This window comes from Crinia signifera, chromosome 6 (genome assembly GCF_055691185.1).
Source record: "Crinia signifera chromosome 6, ASM5569118v1, whole genome shotgun sequence".
Classification (NCBI taxonomy): Eukaryota; Metazoa; Chordata; class Amphibia; order Anura; family Myobatrachidae; genus Crinia; species Crinia signifera.
In genome coordinates, this window is record NC_139222.1 from 277,940,849 (window position 1) to 277,964,092 (window position 23,244).

The following is a 23,244-nucleotide window of genomic DNA, read 5'->3' on the forward strand; positions in this document are numbered from 1 at the left end:
TTAATCACCGCCTTATCCACAGTATATTACTATACTGTTTTAAATAAGGCTAGTGGTTTAACACTGTTCACCTTTTGAGTTCCTATGTGTGCTGCATATGCAGTGCCAATGAACAGCCACGTGTGTACGTGCGTTGTTCACAGGCCGCCGATGAAATCGGCCACCCACGTGTTCTATAGTGTATTTGCAAAGTTGCACTCGGGTTTCGCTATACGCAGTAATTGCGCCTAAATGTGGAATAAATCCCTTAACTCCGTCCGAAAGTTACGTATCAAGATGCAAAATAAATCCAGCACTTAATCCGTAAATCACGTACAAAGATGCGAAAATTTCCCGATATGGGCACGTGCGCGCGCACCTTGCGTAATACACAATAGACACTTTACGTTACTGTAAAAGGCTCAGAACTTATCGCCACGTGGCGGGGTCCCTTGCCCTGCAGTAACTAACACTAAAAGTTATAGTTTTGCACAGAGGGGATCCTCTATGTACTATAATAAAACACAGGCCTTTGTCTCCACGTGTGCGAGCTTTATCGCACGTGGCACATATACTGTAATAAACAAGCAACTCAAAACACTATGCCCCGTTAAACTACTTGTGGCAGGCAGAAGTACAGTTTACTAAACACTTAATATATGCTTAAAACACGTGGCTTAACGTTTCACCTATTGTACTTCGGGTTCAACGCTAGCACTTCCCGAACCCCGCACCGCCGCGGACCTGGCCTATCCAGCAATGGATAATAAATACTTCCACCCCTTTGCTGGTATAGGTCAGGCCGCGCCCGGTACTGAGCTCCAGAATGTGTAACGGACGGACGAGCCCTCAATTGTTAATGCCGATGAATTATGACCAAAGAAACAATAAGTGAAAAGCGCAGGTTACGTATTATGTCCGTAACCTGCGTACCCTTTATACCTAACTACGTGCGAACAAAACGTAGCGCAGAGTAGCGTACCTTTATCGTGTATTATACACCAAAGAACCAATACCTTAATAAGAGATCCTTTCCTAGTACTTTGACTCTAATCTGCGAATATACCTTTATAGGACAGAGTCCGTAATAAACCTTTATCGCTAAATGCGAATAACAGACACAACCACGGTATAGAAGTAAGGAGATAGGAACTCCACAAAAAGATGTATTTAAGTCCCTAATGGACAAAAGGGGGTTACAGAAATAGAAAATACAGGTATAACAAGTTATACAATAGTCTAACAATGAATATACTAAACAGGCTCTACTAAGGGAAGAAAAACAGATACAGGATACAATCAGCCAACAATACTATAAGGATAAATACCGTTAATGCAACCGTTTACCGTCTCCTCATCAAATATGCGCAGCGCAGTCCGGTCAGAGCTCGCTATCGTTCAGGGTTGAACTATAGCCCGGTCGTAGGTCAGGGAAAGGAAGATGTGCCGAAGTGAACGTGATTGTTCTGGGTCGCCTATCTTATAGGGTCAGAAAGGGGAGGTCAAAGGCCATTCCCATTGGTCAGAGATCGTATGTCAGGTCCACTGTGAATGGGGGTTAGATGAGGCACCTGGTTTGAATAGGTGCAGGGGAGTGAACTTTAAGAGTCCTTTGTTTGTCGGTATCGTCGTCAGGAATTGTAAATAGCTGTAGAAACCGGTTACATCTAGATTCCTTTGTTATATACTTTCAACCGAAACTGTCTTGGGAATATGGAATATGTCCATAACTATCGGGCCGTGTCTATTGCGAAATATTCGCAATGACCGGAATACTGCGCATAAGAAACGGAGCGGAACGGTACTAAACACTATACAGACAGATGTATGCAATGCTAACTAAGCTATGTGTGGCGTTCTAAACCTTTAACTATATTTTATTTAGTGTCAGTATGTCATTATGAATTTATGTGTGATAGTATGGCTACTCTTCTGGTCCACTTTGTCACACATACTCGGGTATGGAAACTTTATTTGCGCAACTCTGCGAACCAAAATGGCGGCCATACTATCCTAAAATGGCGTGTGTGCAACTCGACTTCCACAGGTCCAAGAGTCCGGGGCTGGTTTCAGAAATACGGGGGACCCCTACGCTTTTTGTCCCCCGTATTTTTGGAACCAGGTCCGGCTCAATGAGCCCGGGGCTGGTTATGTACAGGAGGGGGGACCTCACGCCTTTTTTTTTTTTTTACTTTTACACATATTTTAACAAAGAACCATACACAGATCACAATGATGTGTGCATGGTTCTGACAAAATCGCAATGTTTCTGACCAAACCGCCAGTCAGGATCAGGTCTATTTTTTTTTGGAACTTTAGACCATTCATTGTGGCGATTTCCAAATGCGCATCTCATTAAAAATGCGATTTGTATCTTTTTCAATGGGGAAAACATCTGGATGCGAATTCCGGAGTTAAAAAAAATCGCACTTTTACAAAGTGCGATTTCGCGGCAAAAAGTGCGATTTATGCCGCAAATCGCCACCCATTAAAAAATCGATTTGGGAAAAAAATGAAAAAACGGCCGTTTTTGCGATAAAAATCGCCAAAAACCCACCATCGATCTCTAATAAATGTCACCCACTGTGTCATATAATTACCGGGAAAGCAGCACTCCAGCCAAATAATTCAAAAACGATTTTAGTGAACAAATGTGGCAAATCACATAGTAACGTTTCGACACCACCGTGTCGTCATCAGGCGGTGGTGTCGAAACGTTACTATGTGATTTGCCACATTTGTTCACTAAAATCGTTTTTGAATTATTTGGCTGGAGTGCTGCTTTCCCGGTTATTATATATATATATATATATATATATATATATATATATATATAGCAAGGAATAAATGGCGGCACTTGGAGGCTTGTGGTACAAAACGATTCTTCTTTATAAATATATGGTGCAAGAAATACTAACGTTTCGGGAGACCCCGTTATCAAGGTGCAGAATTACAACAAGTGCACAAGTGAAAAAACCCTTACCTTTATGTGGTAAGGGAAGCCTGGGAAGGGAGCCCATCCCCCTCGACCGCGTCCTGCGTGTGGCCGGAAGTTGCTGGTGTAGCACTTCCGGTCCTCCGCCGGCAACGCGCGTCCAGGGTTGCCTAGGCGACCTGTGAGACAAATAGTGACTGGTTACAAGTGCTGGTGACAGTAAAAGTAAAGAACAGCGTTCAACTAGTCATGCAGATTATATATACATTTGTCGCAGCATAGCCCAGATGTACTGCTGGAAATGTAGCATTCGCTGAGATGCGGCTGGCATATGGCGGTAAGGGACAGTTCCGACTCTTAAAGGGACATGGGTGGATTTATAAATGACTCTGTGTCAAATATGCCATGTCTCTGATGCCGCGGCGATCTGCGTGTACATGGGCTGCTACTGGAAATGTTAGGTCAAAATTGCGTTAAGCGATAAGGGGGACGATCTCCTTGGGGGGACGTCGCAGGGACAAAGGTGATAACACGGGAGCGGGTGGGCTGGGCAGGCAGGGGGTATATTGTAGAAGGGTCCAGCATGTCTTCTGCTGTGGGTCAGGGAGCCAGGGTGGCTAAGATACATTCCGCGGCTCCTTGGAGAACAAAGTGGGGACAAAGGTGACAACATGGGATCAGAGTGGGCAGGGCTAGGCAAGAGAGTGGTCCAACATGACCTCTGCTGTGAGGTAAGCCAGGTAGGCTAGAATACATTCCACGGCATCCTCTCGTTCAATCCATTCAGGTAGGTAGTCTTCAATTTGAAGATCCAACGAGCTTCAGTTTGCAGAAGTCTGGTGTCTCTGTCCCCGCCTCTCAGCTGTGCTGGAACATGCTCGATGATAATATGGTGTAGATCAGGGCCGTCTTTCCCATTGGGCACGATGGGCAGTTGCCCGGGGGCCCTAGGACCTAGGGGCCCCCGGCCCAGCCCAATGGGAAAGATGGTGGCCGGGGTCCGGGAATCCGCTCACCCTCGCTGGGGGATCCGGGCAGGGGGATCAGGGCGGTGGCGGTAGCTAGAAGCCTGATTCGGCGAAGCTCTATTTGCCGGCGGGGCGGGAAGCGCTGTTGCATTTGAATAGACTGGCCGGACGCTGATTGGCTGAATTCAGAAAATCAGCATCCGGCCAGTCTTTGAAAAGGCAACAGCGCTTCCCACCCCACCGGCAAATAGCGCTTCACCTCCTAGCTAGCAGTGAATTTAATTTTAGGGGTCCGTGTGCCGGGGTTCTGATCATCCTCACTGGGTGATCCGGCAGGGGGATCAGGGCATCGGTGGCGGTAGCTAGGAGCCCGACGCGGCGAAGCGCTATTTGCCGGCAGGGGGGGCGAGAAGCGCTGCTGCATTTAAAATGACTGGCTGAATGCTGATTGGCTGAATTCAGCCAATCAGCATCCGGCCAGTCTTTTCAAATTCATTAGCGCTTCCCGCCCCCGCCGACAAATAGTGCTTCGCCGCTTCGGGCTCCTAGCTACCGCCACCGCCGCCCTGATCCCCTTCCCCAGCGAGGATGGTCGGATCCCCGCCACCCGGCCACCATCTTTCCCATTAGCGCTATTTGCCGGTGGGGCGGGAAGCGCTGCTGCATTTGAAAAGACTGGCCGAACGCTGATTGGCTGAATTCAGCCAATCAGCGTCTGGCCAGTCTTTTCAAATGCAACAGCGCTTCCCGCCCCGCCAGTTAATAGTGCTTTGCCACTTCAGGGCAGGCTCCTAGCTACCGCCGCTGCCCTGATCCCGCTGCCCGGATCCCCCAGCGAAGATGATCGGATCCCCGGCCGCCGGAAGCTGACTGGCTGCCGCACGGAGCCAGAGAGGTGAGGGTTGGGTAGGTGACTGTGGGCTCCTGGGCAAACTAATTTGGGGGGGGGTCCAGTGAACTAGGTTGCCCAGGGGCCCTTCCTAATGTTAAGACGGCCCTGGTGTAGATCGCTTAATTTGTGATCGGCTTCGGTGAAATGTCTTGCGACAGGGTGCTCTGAGATTTTTCCTTTCTCCTTGTTAGTCAGGGCTGCTTTAATAGTTGAGCGGTGCATTGCTGCACGTTCCCTGAAGGGCCGGATGATCTTGCCCATGTATCCTTTGGAGCACGGGCAGGTTAAAAGGTACACGACGTGTGAGGTGGTGCAAGTTACCAAATGGTTGATTTTAAATGTGCCTTGTGCTGAGGGTATGGTGAATGTACTGCCAGTTTTCATGGATTGGCAGGTCGTGCACTGGATGCACTTGTAGCATCCTGGTGGTTTCCTCAAAAAAGTGCCCTCAGCTGGGGTCTGGTTGCTGTTGTATCCAGTGATGTCAGTATGGACGATGAGATTGCGTATGCTTTTATTGCGAGTGAAACAGGTCATCAATCTTTTATTTCTGAAGCAGGGGAGGCTTTTGTCAGTGCCGACTATCGGCCATAGGGCCCGTGTAGCTCTGGGTATGACAGGGCTGGAAGTGGAGTATTTGTTGGTCCAGGGTATCACATTGCTGTGGGCCCATTCTTGCTTCTCAAGCAGTGCCTGTCTGGACATCCCTAGCACCCCTTCCTTCTGTTGCCTTAGTGTCTTGCTGTAATGGGCATCACGGTGTGCGGTGTAACGTGTAATGGGCATCACTGTGTGTGGTGTAACGTGTAATGGGCATTGTGGTGTATAGCCAAACATGTAATGGGCATCACGGTGTGTGACAAAGTGTTTAATGAGTATCGTGGTGTGTGGCAAAACATGTAATGTTAATCGCGGTGTGTGGCAAAACGTGTAATGGGCATTGCGGTGTGTTGCGCAATGTGTAATAGGCATTACTGTTTGTGTGTACGTCTAAGGGGCATTATGGTGTGCAAAACCAATATTATCTGTGGCATCTGGGGGTCAAAGGTGCTGTCTGTGTTATATGGGGTCAAATATGCTGTCTGTAGGATCTGGGAGCCACCAATACGATCTGTAGTGTATGTGGGGGGTAACCAATGCTATCTATGGGTTGCAGGTGCTGTCTGTAGATCTAGGGGTCACTTATGCTATGTATGTGCAGTTGTGTGTGTGTGTGTGTGGGGGGGGGGGAGCACTACCATCTTTGTCGCCTCCGGGCACCTGGTATGAACTTACGCCACTGGCGTACGAGTTTGCTGGTGGAACGCATACTGTTTTTTAAAGTGGCAATTATTTACAAGACAAAACCATGCATTGAAGTGATTGACACTTTTGGAAAAAAAAGTCCAAGTTCTGTTGGGACGGGGATGGACTCTGTGTACATAGCCTCCTGACGCAGAAGCGGTCTCCACCTCTGAAATAAAAACCGCCACTTACTTCACAATATTAAGCAATATGCTCCCATCTATTTTATTGCTAAAGGATTTAACTCTGATCATATATACCCTAATTATCCCACTGCCCAAAAATAAACTAAAGCTGTTGTAATTCACTTTATGCTGTCTGTTCTGTAATCCTAATGTCAGATTAATAGTGCCTGTATATCTCTTATATATTTGGCTACATCTGTCACTTAAAGTGTGTCTGGAGCTATAACGCTGGGTGGAGCCTCTGACTCACATGACTGACTCACATGACAGAGAACCAGCCCAGTGAGCCCACAGACAGTGCCAGACACCCTCTGCCTCTCTATGTTACACAGCAAAGACACAGCTACTCACCAGACACACCAGGTGAGCGCCCCACACCTCCATACCTCCTAACATGACCCTCTCCAGGAGGGACAGAATGCTCTGTTTCTGGACTTCCATCTTAATTTATGATTGTCATCACCTGTCATTTTAAACAGGGTAATTGATAAGAAAGGTGTTTAAGCACAGGTGATGGTAATCCATAAATTAAGAAGAAAGTCCAGAAACAGAGCAATGTGTCCCTCCTGGAGAGGGTCATGTTGGGTATGCACCTCCCTCCCCCCCCCCCATTCACGGCATCCCCACGATTAAATGGCACATACAAAACACTGACATGGCTATGGTCGACAATGAAAAAGGTTGACAAGATTTATTTTCACTTTTTCAATGTTTTCATATTCATTTTCATGTGTCCACATGGACACCAATGAAGTGCCACACTTATGTCAACATTTCTGTTGACCTTTCTGTGTTGATTTTTTCTTGTGGCGATTCGCGGCACCCCCCGTGACCCCCCTCCCACGATTTGCAGCACACCCCCCGCAATTCGCGGCACCCCCGGTGACTTCCGCGATTCGCGGCCCCACCCCGTGACACCCCCCTTCCTCCTGCGATTCGCGGCACCCCGCGACCCCCCCTCCCACGATTCACGCCAACCCCCCGGGCCCCCCCTCCCGCGGTTCACAGTGCCCCCCACGACCCCCCCTACCGCGATTCCCCACCCCTGACCCCCCCCTCCTGTCATTGCGGCAACCCCCCGCCCCGTGACCCACCCTCCCGCGATTCACTGCAACCCCCCGCGCCCCCCCCACCCCCATGATTCGCGGCACCCACACCCCCCCCACGACACCCCCTCCCGCAATTCACGGCATCCACCCACGACCCCTCCTCCCGTGATTCGCGGACACCCCTCACCTCCTCCCTCCCCCCCCCACCCCCGCGCGCGATTCATGGCAACCCCAGGATTAAATGGCACATGCAAACCACTGGCACGGCTATGGTCGACAATGAAAAAGGTTGACATGAGTTTTTGAAGATTTATTTTTCTTTTTTTGAATGTTTTCATATTCATTCTCATGTGTCGACATGGACACCGATGAAGTGCCACACTTATGTCAACATTTACATGTGTTGAACTTTCTGTGTTGATTTTTCTTGTAGCAATTTTTTTCCAGTGACAACTATGAACTATGTGCACGTCAACCTACACATCATCAACCAATTCTTTGTATAATATATAACACCTGTTCTGTTTTACTGTAGGTGTTTTAAGTCAGACCTTTTACTGCTACTGTTACTGTTTATGTAAATGCATTCTGAATGACAGCAACATCCTACCATCCTTCTACAAGAATATATAACCAACTAGGTGATTCATCGCGCCCGTGCCCCCCCCCCCCCTCCCGCAATTCACGGACCCCCGCGCACCCCCCCTCCCGTGATTCGCAACCCCCCCCCCCTCGCGCAATTCACGCCCCCTCCCACGCTTTGCGGACCCCCGCCCTCTCCCGCGATTCGCCGACACCTGCGCCCCCTCCCTCCCTTGATTAACGGCACCCCCCGCGCCCCTCCCACAATTCACGGCACCTCCTAAGCCCCTCTTTAGTACCCCGTATACTCACACACCCCTATCACTACCCAGCTTCCTGCTCTCCTGAACCGTAACTTACACCACTGGGGAGTCGCTGACAGTGTTTTGCCCACATGCCCCTATCATGCCTCATAGCTCAGCCTCCTGCTCTCATGCACCCGAGCTCCCACCCAGTAGGAGGAGACACTGACTAAGGGCCACCATCCTGTACTCCTGTACTACCACGCTGGACCCTCACCCACTGGCAGAAGCTGCACAGTATCTCCCACCCTCCTCTTTAGTCCCCCTTATGCCCACACACCCCTATAACTACCCAGCCTCCTGTTTTCCTGTGTCGTGACCTCCGCCAGTGGGGAGCCGCTGACTCAGAAACACCCTATATACTATTGCACACACACACCTAAACAACATGCACACACAGCCCCCCCCCCACACCACAAATGTCACTGTACCATCCACACTATCAATGTACATCTTACTCTGTAACCGCTTTTTAATTAAACAAAACAACACACCTCCTTCAACATCATATGCTCTCTATTTAACACATTTCCCCTATAACTCAAGTTGCAATACAGGCCATCTTTCATACAATTCTAACCATCTTTCTCATATACAAATGTTCACAAATTAAGGGGGCGCAGCCCCTTACGACGGTGTGAAGAGCGCCCGTAGGGCACGTTGAATATACACCAGGTGTATATATATTATTCAAAGAATTGGTTGATGATGTGTAGGTTGACGTGCACATAGTTCATAGTTGACACTGGGAAAAAATTGCTACAAGAAAAAATCAACACAGAAAGTTCAACACATGTAAATGTTGACATAAGTGTAGCACTTCATCGGTGTCCATGTCGACACATGAGAATGAATATGAAAACATTCAAAAAAAGAAAATAAATCTTCAAAAACTCATGTCAACCTTTTCATTGTCGACCATAGCCGTGCCAGTGTTTTGCATGTGCCATTTAATCCTGGGGTTGCCGTGAATCACGCGCGGGGGTGGGGGGGGGAGGGAGGAGGTGAGGGGTGTCCGCGAATCACGGGAGGAGGGGTCGCGGGTGGATGCTGTGAATTGCGGGAGGGGGGGTCGCGGGGGGGTTTGGGTGCCGCGAATCGTGCCGCGTGGGGGAGCGGGGGGTTGCAGTGAATCGCGGGAGGGTGGGTCGTGGGGGCGGGGGCCGCAATGACAGGAGGGGGGGTCAGGGGTGGGGAATCGCGGTAGGGGGGTCGTGGGGGCCACCGTGAACCGCGGGGAGGGGGCCCGGGGGGTTGGCGCGACACAGGCTGAGAGCGTCTCCGGCTTATGTGTCTCCATGGAGACGCATAGCTCAGCCAATCAGGACTGAGCTATGCGTCTCCATGGAGACGCATCACCCAATCACGCTCTCAGCCTGTGTCGCGCTGGGACAGCGCGACAGAAGCTGTTCGCTGCATCGGAGGGAGCCGGTTCAGCCCGCTGTCAGTGCGGGCTGTCCGGCTCTGCTGCAGAGAGACCAGCGCTGGATCCTGGATCGGTATGTAAAGCGGTGTAAAAGTGAGGTGTTTGTGGATGTGGGTGTATTAAAGTTATACTTTTCTGTGTGTGTGCTTTATTTAAACATTCTTTTTACAGGTGGACTACAGGTCCCAGCGGGCCCCATTAATGCCCCGCATGCTGGGACTTGTGGTTCTCCAAGTCACAGCCTGCGGGGAAGGTCTGCTGGCACTTGCAGTTCTCCTGTATTAAGCAATGTTACGAATGAGAATTTAACCCTATCAGGCCGGCGTCAAATGGCCAGGGACGCCGGTGACAGCCCCGGGCTTCAGCCCTGGACGGGTGAAGCCTGGGGGGGGGACCCCTTTATTGGGGGGGTCCCCACTCCTCCAGGTACCCCATCCAAGGCTGACCAGCCACGGTGCTCATGGTGCGGCTGGGGGACCTTGTGTAAAAGTGTCCCCCGGCTGTGGCATGACACTGCGGGCTGTTGGAGCCCGGTGCTGGTTTCAAAATACGGGGGACCCCTACGCTTTTTGTCCCCGTACTTTGGAACCAGGACCGGTCTGTTAATGCCGATGAATTATGACCAAAGAAACAATAAGTGAAAAGCGCAGGTTACGTATTATGTCCGTAACCTGCGTACCCTTTATACCTAACTACGTGCGAACAAAACGTAGCGCAGCGTAGCGTACCTTTATCGTGTATTATACACCAAAGAACCAATACCTTAATAAGAGATCCTTTCCTAGTACTTTGACTCTAATCTGCGAATATACCTTTATAGGACAGAGTCCGTAATAAACCTTTATCGCTAAATGCGAATAACAGACACAACCACGGTATAGAAGTAAGGAGATAGGAACTCCACAAAAAGATGTATTTAAGTCCCTAATGGACAAAAGGGGGTTACAGAAATAGAAAATACAGGTATAACAAGTTATACAATAGTCTAACAATAAATATAACTAAACAGGCTCTACTAAGGGAAGAAAAACAGATACAGGATACAATCAGCCAACAATACTATAAGGATAAATACCGTTAATGCACCGTTTACCGTCTCCTCATCAAATATGCGCAGCGCAGTCCGGTCAGAGCTCGCTATCGTTCAGGGTTGAACTATAGCCCGGTCGTAGGTCAGGGAAAGGAAGATGTGCCGAAGTGAACGTGATTGTTCTGGGTCGCCTATCTTATAGGGTCAGAAAGGGGAGGTCAAAGGCCATTCCCATTGGTCAGAGATCGTATGTCAGGTCCACTGTGAATGGGGGTTAGATAAGGCACCTGGTTTGAATAGGTGCAGGGGAGTGAACTTTAAAGAGTCCTTTGTTTGTTGGTATCGTCGTCAGGAGTCGTAAATAGCTGTAGAAACCGGTTACATCTAGATTCCTTTGTTATATACTTTCAACCGAAACTGTCTTGGGAATATGGAATATGTCCATAACTATCGGGCCGTGTCTATTGCGAAATAGTCGCAATGACCGGAATACTGCGCATAAGAAAACGGAGCGGAACGGTACTAAACACTATACAGACAGATGTATGCAATGCTAACTAAGCTATGTGTGGCGTTCTAAACCTTTAACTATATTTTATTTAGTGTCAGTATGTCATTATGAATTTATGTGTGATAGTATGGCTACTCTTCTGGTCCACTTTGTCACACATACTCGGGTATGGAAACTTTATTTGCGCAACTCTGCGAACCAAAATGGCGGCCATACTATCCTAAAATGGCGTGTGTGCAACTCGACTTCCACAGTCCACCCTTTAACAGTAAATATAAAACTGTTACAATACAAAACATTTTACACAGCAATACAGAAATTCATAATCCTAACAGAGAAATTGGGATACATGAATTAAACATATAAGGGGAGTAAACCATCTGCTCTCGGGCCGATCCAGGATCATGGATAAACGATGGGCCGCATTTATCGAACAATCTACTCAGGGTCACGAAGGATAATGTACAATTTTGGGATAAAAATAAAAACAGGGGTGGTTACAACATTTATACTTTCACAAATATGGTTTCTTTAAAGGGAGTGGTTTCGATTCTAGGGTCATATACCAAACCCTGGTCTTCCTCTGTATCTCTCGTTCTTACACTCATGATTTCGGTACGTTTTGTCTTTCCCGGGTCACCACCTTTAAACATTTGAACACAAAGACTATGATGGCGCCACCGATACAGAGAAGAAGCTTTCCTATGCTAGCTATGATCCCTTGCGCCCATTCTCCTAAACCAGAGAACCAGTGCATTGGATTCAACCAGGAGGTCCATTCGCTAACTTTGTTACCTATTTCTGCCAGGCTGATATTATGTTCCCTTCTAAATTCCCATTTAAGCTGAAGAATCTCATCTATCCGATGATCGATGATTTCTTCTGGGTCTTCAGTATTGTTGGTGATATATGTACAACATTTCACCCCCAAACTGTGTAGAGAGGGTGACACAATATCCTCCTGTCATAGCTGTCAGATAGTTCAACACCATCCGATGTTGGACTAGCTCTCATCTCTTTTATATGCTTGCAACTCCTTTCCAGTGTATCTAAAAGTGTCATCATAAATCTCAGTGATGTTATCTACCAAGCTGGCTAATGCTTGTATATATTTAAAATTTATGACTCCTCTGGCGGTATGGGTGATATCTAATGCAATGAGGAGTTGGATACCGAACGACTCGTGTATCATTTCAGAAGCTAGGGGTTCTTTCTTGATAGTTAAATCCCTTTTGTGGATTTGATCATAATGGGTATGAGTGTAAGGAGGAGGTATACCTCTGTGTATGCTCACCATCTCATCATGTGTGAGGGTCATCACTTCAGGTAATACTCTGCCTAGATAACAAATACCAACGTAGTTCATGGAGAGCCATTTGTACGCCCTTCTACCACAAATATAATAAACGTCGTCAGGGAGAAAATAAGGGACAGAGTATTTCATGATCTTGTCACACATTATCCATAAGAACATTCCCGTCCCATGCTCCCTGACTTGTTCCTCACAAGTTTCTGGCTGTAGGGTCATATTACAGTAGCCGGCTGATACTCTGCCGGCCATCATTTTACTTTTCTTCACCGTGTAGACATATTTATAGTGTCTCCCACTGGTTCGGATTTTTAACAATAATTCCTTATCAATAGGCTCTCCATCTGGACGCTGGGAGTAAGTTATTGTCTGGTTGTGCCATGTCACTTCCCAAGTACCAATCGTTCTGGAACTAGAGAAGTTCATACATACCAGGGATTTGTCCACTTGGTATGGGTGTAATCTAAGACTAGGGGACCTGGTATACAGGTATCTCTTATCCAGTGGCCTCCCTTTATTTAATACACTTATCTCAGAAATATTAAGCGGGTATGGGACTAGGCCTACACTACTCCTTTTATGTAGCACTTGTGAACACACCCAGCATTCTGTTTGGTTTAAGACCTTACCCACTAGTGAGTGGTAATCACTCAAAGGATGTCGGCCTGTAGTTGCCTTACTTGTCGACTGGCATCGCTGGATGCATTCTTCTTCCATTTTAGGTTGACAATATCTACAGACACAGTACTCACCAGACAATAATTCATCACATAGCCCTTGAACTACGTTTTCCTCATACCTTTTACCTTCTCCTGTCATGGGCAAAGTGTCAAGCTGGTTTAGGGATTCTACCTCACCCATATCTGGGTCCATTATTACACTGTCAGAACTCCGCTCCGATCGCTCTAGTATGTGGCAGCCACCGAGTATCCTTGGATGAAGAAGAGGAAACAGAAAGAAAACAAGGAAATAGATGCATAACTGTGAACCTGTTGCTTGGAGTCCTTCCATCATCTCTACCAGGGGACTTTTATTTGCTCTGCTCTTGGACCTTTGCTCGCTCAGGTTGCTTGACCTTGGCTGCTTCTCAGTCTTCCCGGAACAATGCTTCTAGCGAGACTTCTTCTCTTTCGCTCTCTGCACACTGGGACTCTGGGTTACTGGCTTTCTTGCAGTGGGACGAATGTATCCAAGTCTCTCTCTCTGCGACTTTAATTGATGTAGTGCTGGTCAACAAAACTTGGTACGGTCCTTCCCAACGGTCTATCAAACAACCTGAGCGTAAAAAATTTCGGATCATAACAAAGTCTCCTGGTTTAAGATTATGACAATTTTCAGTAGGCATATCAGGGTTCAGTAAATTCAGCTGCTTTTGTTGTTTCCTTAGCTGTTTGTTTAGCTTTAGGATATACTGTACAGTTAACTCATTATTACATTTGAGATCATCCTGTGGGTCTATCATGATGTGTGGCTGCCGACCAAACAATATCTCGAAGGGGGACAAGTTGAGCGGAGTCCTGGGAGTGGTCCTAATGCTATACAGCACAATAGGCAATGCCTCTGGCCATAACAACCCTGTTTCAGCCATAACTTTACCCAATTTGTTCTTAATAGTACCATTCATTCTCTCAACTTTGGCGCTCGCCTGGGGACGATATGGAGTATGAAGTTTACTATTAATCCCCAGGAGTTTACACATGATTTGGAAGACCTCTCCTGTGAAATGAGTGCCTCTGTCACTCTCAATGACCTTTGGGATACCATATCTACAGACAAACTCCTGACATATTTTCTTTGCTGTAAAGGTAGCAGTGTTGGAGGCAGCGGGGAAAGCCTCCACCCAGCTGGAAAACATGTCAACACAAACTAATACATATTTCAAATTTTTACAGGGTGGTAACTGTATGAAGTCGATTTGTATTACCTGGAAAGGGCCTTCTGTAGGAGGGATGTGGGATGGCTCTGTTGGGATGGCTTTTCCAATGTTCTTCCTCAAACAGGTGAGGCATGACATTGCCACTCTACCTGCTTGAGAAGCGAACCCTGGTGCACACCAGTAGGCCTTTACCAGCTTGCACATACCTTCCTTCCCAAGATGTGTCAGCCCATGGGCCGCCTCGGCTAGACTAGGAAGGTATGCTCTGGGGGCCACTGGTTTCCCGTGTCCATCTCTCCAAAGTCCGGTGGACTCTTGGCCACATCCCTTCGACTTCCATACTGCTCTTTCCTGTGGGGAACACAAATTCTGCATGTCTATCAGTTTGGATGTGGATACCATGTTCAGTGTACAAAGGTTTGTAGGATGGGTGAAAATATTTACAGGGCATGCGGCCCTTTTCGCTGCCTCATCAGCGCGGCTGTTACCAAGTGACACCGGGTCCTTCTCTGATGTATGAGCTTTGCACTTGATAACAGCCACTCTGTCTGGAAGCTGGATAGCTCCCAGAAGTCTCCTAATGTATGTCGCATGCGCCACTGGTGTGCCAGCCGCCGTCATGAAATTTCGGAGGCGCCATAGGGCTCCAAAATCATGCACTACTCCGAAAGCATATCTGGAGTCGGTATATATGTTAACTGATTTTCCCTTGGCCAGTTCACATGCTCTGGTCAGTGCCACCAGTTCTGCTACTTGTGCTGAGTGAGGTGGTCCCAAGGGTTCAGCTTCCACAATACCTTCTCCATCTACTACCGCGTAGCCTGTGCACAGCTCTCCCGTCTCCGTCTGTCTATGACAGCTACCATCTGTGAATAAGGTTATGTCTACCTCACTTAATGGGCTGTCGCTTATGTCAGGACGTGCTGTAAAGGTCTGATTCAGGTAGGTCATGCAATCATGCTTATCCTCACCATCACTAAACTCTGCTTTACCATTTTCAGCAACATTCCCATCACTCTCCACCCTTTGTGCCTTGGAGGGCACATGAGGAAGGAATGTGGCTGGGTTTAGTGTGTTGCATCTTTTGATGGTAATATTTACTGGGGCCATCAGCGCCAGTTCCCACTTGGTGAACCGTGCTGAGGACACATGACGTGTTTGGGCAGAATTTAGGAGGGCAGAGACAGCATGGGGAGCATGAACAGTTAAATCGTGTCCCAACACCACGTCCTCACTCTTGCTTACTAGTTGTGCTATTGCGGCCACACTTCGTAAGCAAGTTGGGAGTGAGCGTGCTACTGTGTCCAGCTGGCCACTGTAGTACGCTACTGGTCGGTTGGCATCACCATGTTTTTGTACAAGTACTCCTGCCGCACACCCAGCTGATTCAGTTCCGTACAGTTCAAAGGGTTTCCCATAATCTGGCATTCCCAGTGCTGGGGCCTTTGTTAGGCTCACCTTTAGTTCCTCGAAAGCCAGCTCAGATTCCTCAGTATGAGAGACCCGATCTGGCTTAGTTGAGGAAACCATCTCTTGTAGTGGTAATGCCAGAATAGAGAATCCTGGGATCCAATTGCGACAGTATCCACACATGCCTAGGAACGTACGGATCTGGTGCTGGGTCTGTGGCAGTACCATGTTCTGAATCGCTTGGATTCGGTCGTCGGTGAGGTGTCTCAGCCCTTGGGTAAGGCAGTGGCCCAGATACTTAACCCTGGTCTGGCATAATTGCAGCTTATCCTTTGATACTTTATGACCTGTCTCTGAGAGATGCATCAGCAGCTGTCTAGTGTCATCCACTGATGACTCCAGTGACTCAGAACACAACAATAAGTCATCGACATATTGTATCAGTATCGAACCACTCAGGGGTTGAAAGGATTGCAAACAATCATGCAAGGCCTGGGAGAAGATGCTGGGGCTGTCTATGAATCCCTGGGGGAGTCGTGTCGAGGTATACTGTACTCCTCTGTAGGTAAAGGCGAACAGATACTGGCTGTCTGGGTGTAAAGGGACAGAGAAGAACGCTGAACAGTGAGGTGGGATTTGCATTAGGATGACAGCTGGGTTTGGCACTACGGGGAATTGGCTCTCAACTACTTTGTTTACCCCTCTTAAATCCTGCACTAGTCTGTAGCCCCTCCCCCCGCTCTTTTTCACAGGAAAGATGGGACTATTGGCCGTGCTGGAAGTTCTAACTAGGATTTCCTGTTGGAGCAATCGTTGGATCACTGGGAATACTCCTAGCTCAACTTCAGGTTTTAAAGGGTATTGCGGTATTTTTGGGGCTATCCTGCCTTCTTTTAAGCGGATCTCTACTGGAGCTACATTTGCCATCAGCCCAGCATCCTGTCCATCTTTAGTCCAAAGGGAACCCGGTATTTGTGCTGTAATTTCAGCTACCCTAGATGGATTTGACTCTACAACAGTGGAATACAACATTAGCCTCTGAGGACTGTCCAGCATATCTTGCACTTCTTGTGTAAGATTTTTAGGAGTGTCCAGGAATACCCCATCGGGGGTGCAATAGATGACACATCTCATTTTGCATAGTAAATCTCTACCCAGAAGGTTAGTCGGGGCCGCTGCAGCCAACAGAAAAGAGTGTTTGGTATGCAGAGGCCCGATTGTAACCTCTGCTGGTTTCGTCAGTGGGTAATGTTGTATTTTTCCTGTTACCCCAATTGCTGCTACTGATTGGTCAGTGAAACCCAAGTGAAGAGGAGTGTTGAGAACAGATCTGGCCGCCCCTGTATCAGCCAAGAAGGTTTGCCTTACTCCAGCTATATCAACCTTCACCTGAGGTTCCTCTCTAAGGTGTTGTGTTAGTCTAACTGGCTGTAGGATACAGGTATGACCTGTTTCCTATTGTCTTACCTGGGTTGCCCTTAGTACAGTGTCAGCCATCAGATGGGGAGGAGGCATGTTGCGTGACCTGTCTGTCTCCTCCCATTGTCTAGGGGTTGGGTATTTCCTTGTCTCACCCTGGTGAGGCTCCCATTCTCACCTATGTGTTTTGTAACTCCTGGGGTTTCCTGACTTACAATGAGCTGAGTAGTGACCTTCCCTATTGCAGTTGTAACAGATAATTGGCTTTCTACCTGTGTCCCTGGTGTTTCGTTGGTATGCAGCTTTATTTGGGGCATTTGTAAGGGCTTGGATGCTAACCATCATCAGTTTGTCAGTTTGCAGTTCCCTGTGCTTCTTAATGTTGCGGTCGTGGTCCACAGCAGATTCCCGTAGGGCATCCACTGTCATTCCACGCCAATTTGGGAAAGAAGTTTGGACTCTGGCTCTCAGGTTTTCCCTAAGCCCTTCCACCAGCACAGAGACAATCATCTCCCTCAGGTGGGGGTCGTCCTTAGGCTCGGAGACACCAGTGTATTTTGATACCTCCAGTAAGGCCTTAGTGAAATAATCAGCAGCAGTTTCGCCATCCTTTTGTTTGATGGTGAAAATCTTGCTATATTCCACTGCCGCAGGAAAATATACTCCCAATTGTAAGTTGATTAGGCGTATATTTTCCTGGTTGATCTCATCATTTATCTCCTTGTCCACTTTCAATCCACTATCCTGAATGAATTTCGGGATGTCTATGTGAGTGGGGAGACAGGCCCTCAACATGATTCTCCAATCCTTGTTGGTGGGCTCATCAGAGTTTCCCAGATCCCTTACAAATTTCCGGCACAATGCCAGATCTTTCCTAGGGTCAGGGAAATCTGTAATGATGGACCGCAGCTCTAACCGTGTCCATGGGTTTAGCATGGTCATCTTTCTGGTAGGTATCACACCCTCACTGTCTGCCTTACCATAGGGAACCTCCAGTGTGCGTACGGGGTATGTTTGTACCACATCTGCATTACTGGGACCTGCTTGGGAGTCGGCTGTGTCTGTGCTGTGCAGTGCTTTCTTACCTGGGTCCAATACTATGCTGTTGGCATCAGCCGTCTCCTCTTCCTGTGCTGGAGCCCCAGCAGCAGGTTTAGCCGGTTCAGCTTTTCCCTCTATCATGTTAATTGCATGGGAGACGGCCAGTGCCAACAGCTGTTCGTTTTCCTCTCGGGTTTCCTTATAAGGGGATAAGACAGGGTACAAGTTAGCAACAGGTAAATTACTACTCAGGTCTCGCTTATTAGTCATTAACCCCTTCGGCACATATGGGGGTGGGGGAGCTGTTGCGGCTACGGTTGCATTTTTATTGTGGCTGATTGTATCTGGCACTGCCAGACATCTGATTACCCATTGTTCCTGCCCTTCCTTCTGCCACAATTTAAGAATTTCTATGTGCTTAACTCTCTTCTTACGATTGGAGAGTAGACATATTTCATCTTTTACTGCCGATAAGATTTCTGGATCGAAGCTACCAACACTGGGAAATTCTAACTTGCTGCCTTGTGTCATTTTTCTCCATTTATTTTGGTAAACAACTGCTCGTTCACCGTGCTTACAGCACATAATAAAAGCCGCCGATCCTTTTGGTCGGCTTGCTTCCTCCCTAACATGCACGTTATCACAGCGTGACCCGTTATTACCCATAATTACAGGAATAAACGTTCACAGCTTAATAGATATCGGTGGGTTATTACTTGTCTGAGAGCTCCCCAAACACTCACTTCTACAGCTTCCTAGAACAGTCCCACAATCAAGCGGGTGCGAAGGATACGAGGTATGATACTCAATCACCAAGTCTTTCAACTAGCAGCGAACTTCTAGTCAACTTGCAAGGTGCGGCCTAATTTTTCCAGGGTACAACAAACTTGTTTTCCTGTACCCCCAAAAACTGGATTTTCTAAAGTAGCTAATCGGATCACTGGGTTCCGATGTATCTTCTTGTACCCTCCTAGCGGATCAGTTCCACTGAAGGGGCAGTTCCTATGGGCACGTCGTCATGTGCACCCTGTCCTACCTGGACTGTCCTACACTGGACTACACTGCGCTTGAGTCGTGCCGTCACACACCCGTTCGCCTCAGTTATGTTTCACACTGGACGCTAGTTACACCTTGGTCTTATGCTTATATTTGAAATATTTCTGTACAGAAAATCTTCCCAGGCTGGTAGCTTTTCACTAGATACTTATGCAGGTATAAATCCCTTATAAAAAGCTATAGGAATCTATTAAAATAATGCTTGAGTTGCTTGTTTTTGGAAAATGAACAAAAACTTATTTTCTTTTATTAATCACCGCCTTATCCACAGTATATTACTATACTGTTTTAAATAAGGCTAGTGGTTTAACACTGTTCACCTTTTGAGTTCCTATGTGTGCTGCATATGCAGTGCCAATGAACAGCCACGTGTGTACGTGCGTTGTTCACAGGCCGCCGATGAAATCGGCTACCCACGTGTTCTATAGTGTATTTGCAAAGTTGCACTCGGGTTTCGCTATACGCAGTAATTGCGCCTAAATGTGGAATAAATCCCTTAACTCCGTCCGAAAGTTACGTATCAAGATGCAAAATAAATCCAGCACTTAATCCGTAAATCACGTACAAAGATGCGAAAATTTCCCGATATGGGCACGTGCGCGCGCACCTTGCGTAATACACAATAGACACTTTACGTTACTGTAAAAGGCTCAGAACTTATCGCCACGTGGCGGGGTCCCTTGCCCTGCAGTAACTAACACTAAAAGTTATAGTTTTGCACAGAGGGGATCCTCTATGTACTATAATAAAACACAGGCCTTTGTCTCCACGTGTGCGAGCTTTATCGCACGTGGCACATATACTGTAATAAACAAGCAACTCAAAACACTATGCCCCGTTAAACTACTTGTGGCAGGCAGAAGTACAGTTTACTAAACACTTAATATATGCTTAAAACACGTGGCTTAACGTTTCACCTATTGTACTTCGGGTTCAACGCTAGCACTTCCCGAACCCCGCACCGCCGCGGACCTGGCCTATCCAGCAATGGATAATAAATACTTCCACCCCTTTGCTGGTATAGGTCAGGCCGCGCCCGGTACTGAGCTCCAGAATGTGTAACGGACGGACGAGCCCTCAATTGTTAATGCCGATGAATTATGACCAAAGAAACAATAAGTGAAAAGCGCAGGTTACGTATTATGTCCGTAACCTGCGTACCCTTTATACCTAACTACGTGCGAACAAAACGTAGCGCAGAGTAGCGTACCTTTATCGTGTATTATACACCAAAGAACCAATACCTTAATAAGAGATCCTTTCCTAGTACTTTGACTCTAATCTGCGAATATACCTTTATAGGACAGAGTCCGTAATAAACCTTTATCGCTAAATGCGAATAACAGACACAACCACGGTATAGAAGTAAGGAGATAGGAACTCCACAAAAAGATGTATTTAAGTCCCTAATGGACAAAAGGGGGTTACAGAAATAGAAAATACAGGTATAACAAGTTATACAATAGTCTAACAATGAATATACTAAACAGGCTCTACTAAGGGAAGAAAAACAGATACAGGATACAATCAGCCAACAATACTATAAGGATAAATACCGTTAATGCAACCGTTTACCGTCTCCTCATCAAATATGCGCAGCGCAGTCCGGTCAGAGCTCGCTATCGTTCAGGGTTGAACTATAGCCCGGTCGTAGGTCAGGGAAAGGAAGATGTGCCGAAGTGAACGTGATTGTTCTGGGTCGCCTATCTTATAGGGTCAGAAAGGGGAGGTCAAAGGCCATTCCCATTGGTCAGAGATCGTATGTCAGGTCCACTGTGAATGGGGGTTAGATGAGGCACCTGGTTTGAATAGGTGCAGGGGAGTGAACTTTAAGAGTCCTTTGTTTGTCGGTATCGTCGTCAGGAATTGTAAATAGCTGTAGAAACCGGTTACATCTAGATTCCTTTGTTATATACTTTCAACCGAAACTGTCTTGGGAATATGGAATATGTCCATAACTATCGGGCCGTGTCTATTGCGAAATATTCGCAATGACCGGAATACTGCGCATAAGAAACGGAGCGGAACGGTACTAAACACTATACAGACAGATGTATGCAATGCTAACTAAGCTATGTGTGGCGTTCTAAACCTTTAACTATATTTTATTTAGTGTCAGTATGTCATTATGAATTTATGTGTGATAGTATGGCTACTCTTCTGGTCCACTTTGTCACACATACTCGGGTATGGAAACTTTATTTGCGCAACTCTGCGAACCAAAATGGCGGCCATACTATCCTAAAATGGCGTGTGTGCAACTCGACTTCCACAGGTCCAAGAGTCCGGGGCTGGTTTCAGAAATACGGGGGACCCCTACGCTTTTTGTCCCCCGTATTTTTGGAACCAGGTCCGGCTCAATGAGCCCGGGGCTGGTTATGTACAGGAGGGGGGACCTCACGCCTTTTTTTTTTTTTTACTTTTACACATATTTTAACAAAGAACCATACACAGATCACAATGATCTGTGCATGGTTCTGACAAAATCGCAATGTTTCTGACCAAACCGCCAGTCAGGATCAGGTCTATTTTTTTTTGGAACTTTAGACCATTCATTGTGGCGATTTCCAAATGCGCATCTCATTAAAAATGCGATTTGTATCTTTTTCAATGGGGAAAACATCTGGATGCGAATTCCGGAGTTAAAAAAAATCGCACTTTTACAAAGTGCGATTTCGCGGCAAAAAGTGCGATTTATGCCGCAAATCGCCACCCATTAAAAAATCGATTTGGGAAAAAAATGAAAAAACGGCCGTTTTTGCGATAAAAATCGCCAAAAACCCACCATCGATCTCTAATAAATGTCACCCACTGTGTCATATAATTACCGGGAAAGCAGCACTCCAGCCAAATAATTCAAAAACGATTTTAGTGAACAAATGTGGCAAATCACATAGTAACGTTTCGACACCACCGTGTCGTCATCAGGCGGTGGTGTCGAAACGTTACTATGTGATTTGCCACATTTGTTCACTAAAATCGTTTTTGAATTATTTGGCTGGAGTGCTGCTTTCCCGGTTATTATATATATATATATATATATATATATATATATATATATATATATAGCAAGGAATAAATGGCGGCACTTGGAGGCTTGTGGTACAAAACGATTCTTCTTTATAAATATATGGTGCAAGAAATACTAACGTTTCGGGAGACCCCGTTATCAAGGTGCAGAATTACAACAAGTGCACAAGTGAAAAAACCCTTACCTTTATGTGGTAAGGGAAGCCTGGGAAGGGAGCCCATCCCCCTCGACCGCGTCCTGCGTGTGGCCGGAAGTTGCTGGTGTAGCACTTCCGGTCCTCCGCCGGCAACGCGCGTCCAGGGTTGCCTAGGCGACCTGTGAGACAAATAGTGACTGGTTACAAGTGCTGGTGACAGTAAAAGTAAAGAACAGCGTTCAACTAGTCATGCAGATTATATATACATTTGTCGCAGCATAGCCCAGATGTACTGCTGGAAATGTAGCATTCGCTGAGATGCGGCTGGCATATGGCGGTAAGGGACAGTTCAGACTCTTAAAGGGACATGGGTGGATTTATAAATGACTCTGTGTCAAATATGCCATGTCTCTGATGCCGCGGCGATCTGCGTGTACATGGGCTGCTACTGGAAATGTTAGGTCAAAATTGCGTTAAGCGATAAGGGGGACGATCTCCTTGGGGGGACGTCGCAGGGACAAAGGTGATAACACGGGAGCGGGTGGGCTGGGCAGGCAGGGGGTATATTGTAGAAGGGTCCAGCATGTCTTCTGCTGTGGGTCAGGGAGCCAGGGTGGCTAAGATACATTCCGCGGCTCCTTGGAGAACAAAGTGGGGACAAAGGTGACAACATGGGATCAGAGTGGGCAGGGCTAGGCAAGAGAGTGGTCCAACATGACCTCTGCTGTGAGGTAAGCCAGGTAGGCTAGAATACATTCCACGGCATCCTCTCGTTCAATCCATTCAGGTAGGTAGTCTTCAATTTGAAGATCCAACGAGCTTC

At 47.2% G+C, this 23,244-nt stretch overlaps 1 protein-coding gene across 3 annotated transcripts in view; it reads left to right on the plus strand.

Annotated features, from left to right (window-relative positions):
• Positions 1-23,244, plus strand: part of LOC146009400 (complement C1r-A subcomponent-like) — a 61,342-nt gene that overhangs the window by 33,897 nt on the left and 4,201 nt on the right. The window lies entirely within an intron of this gene.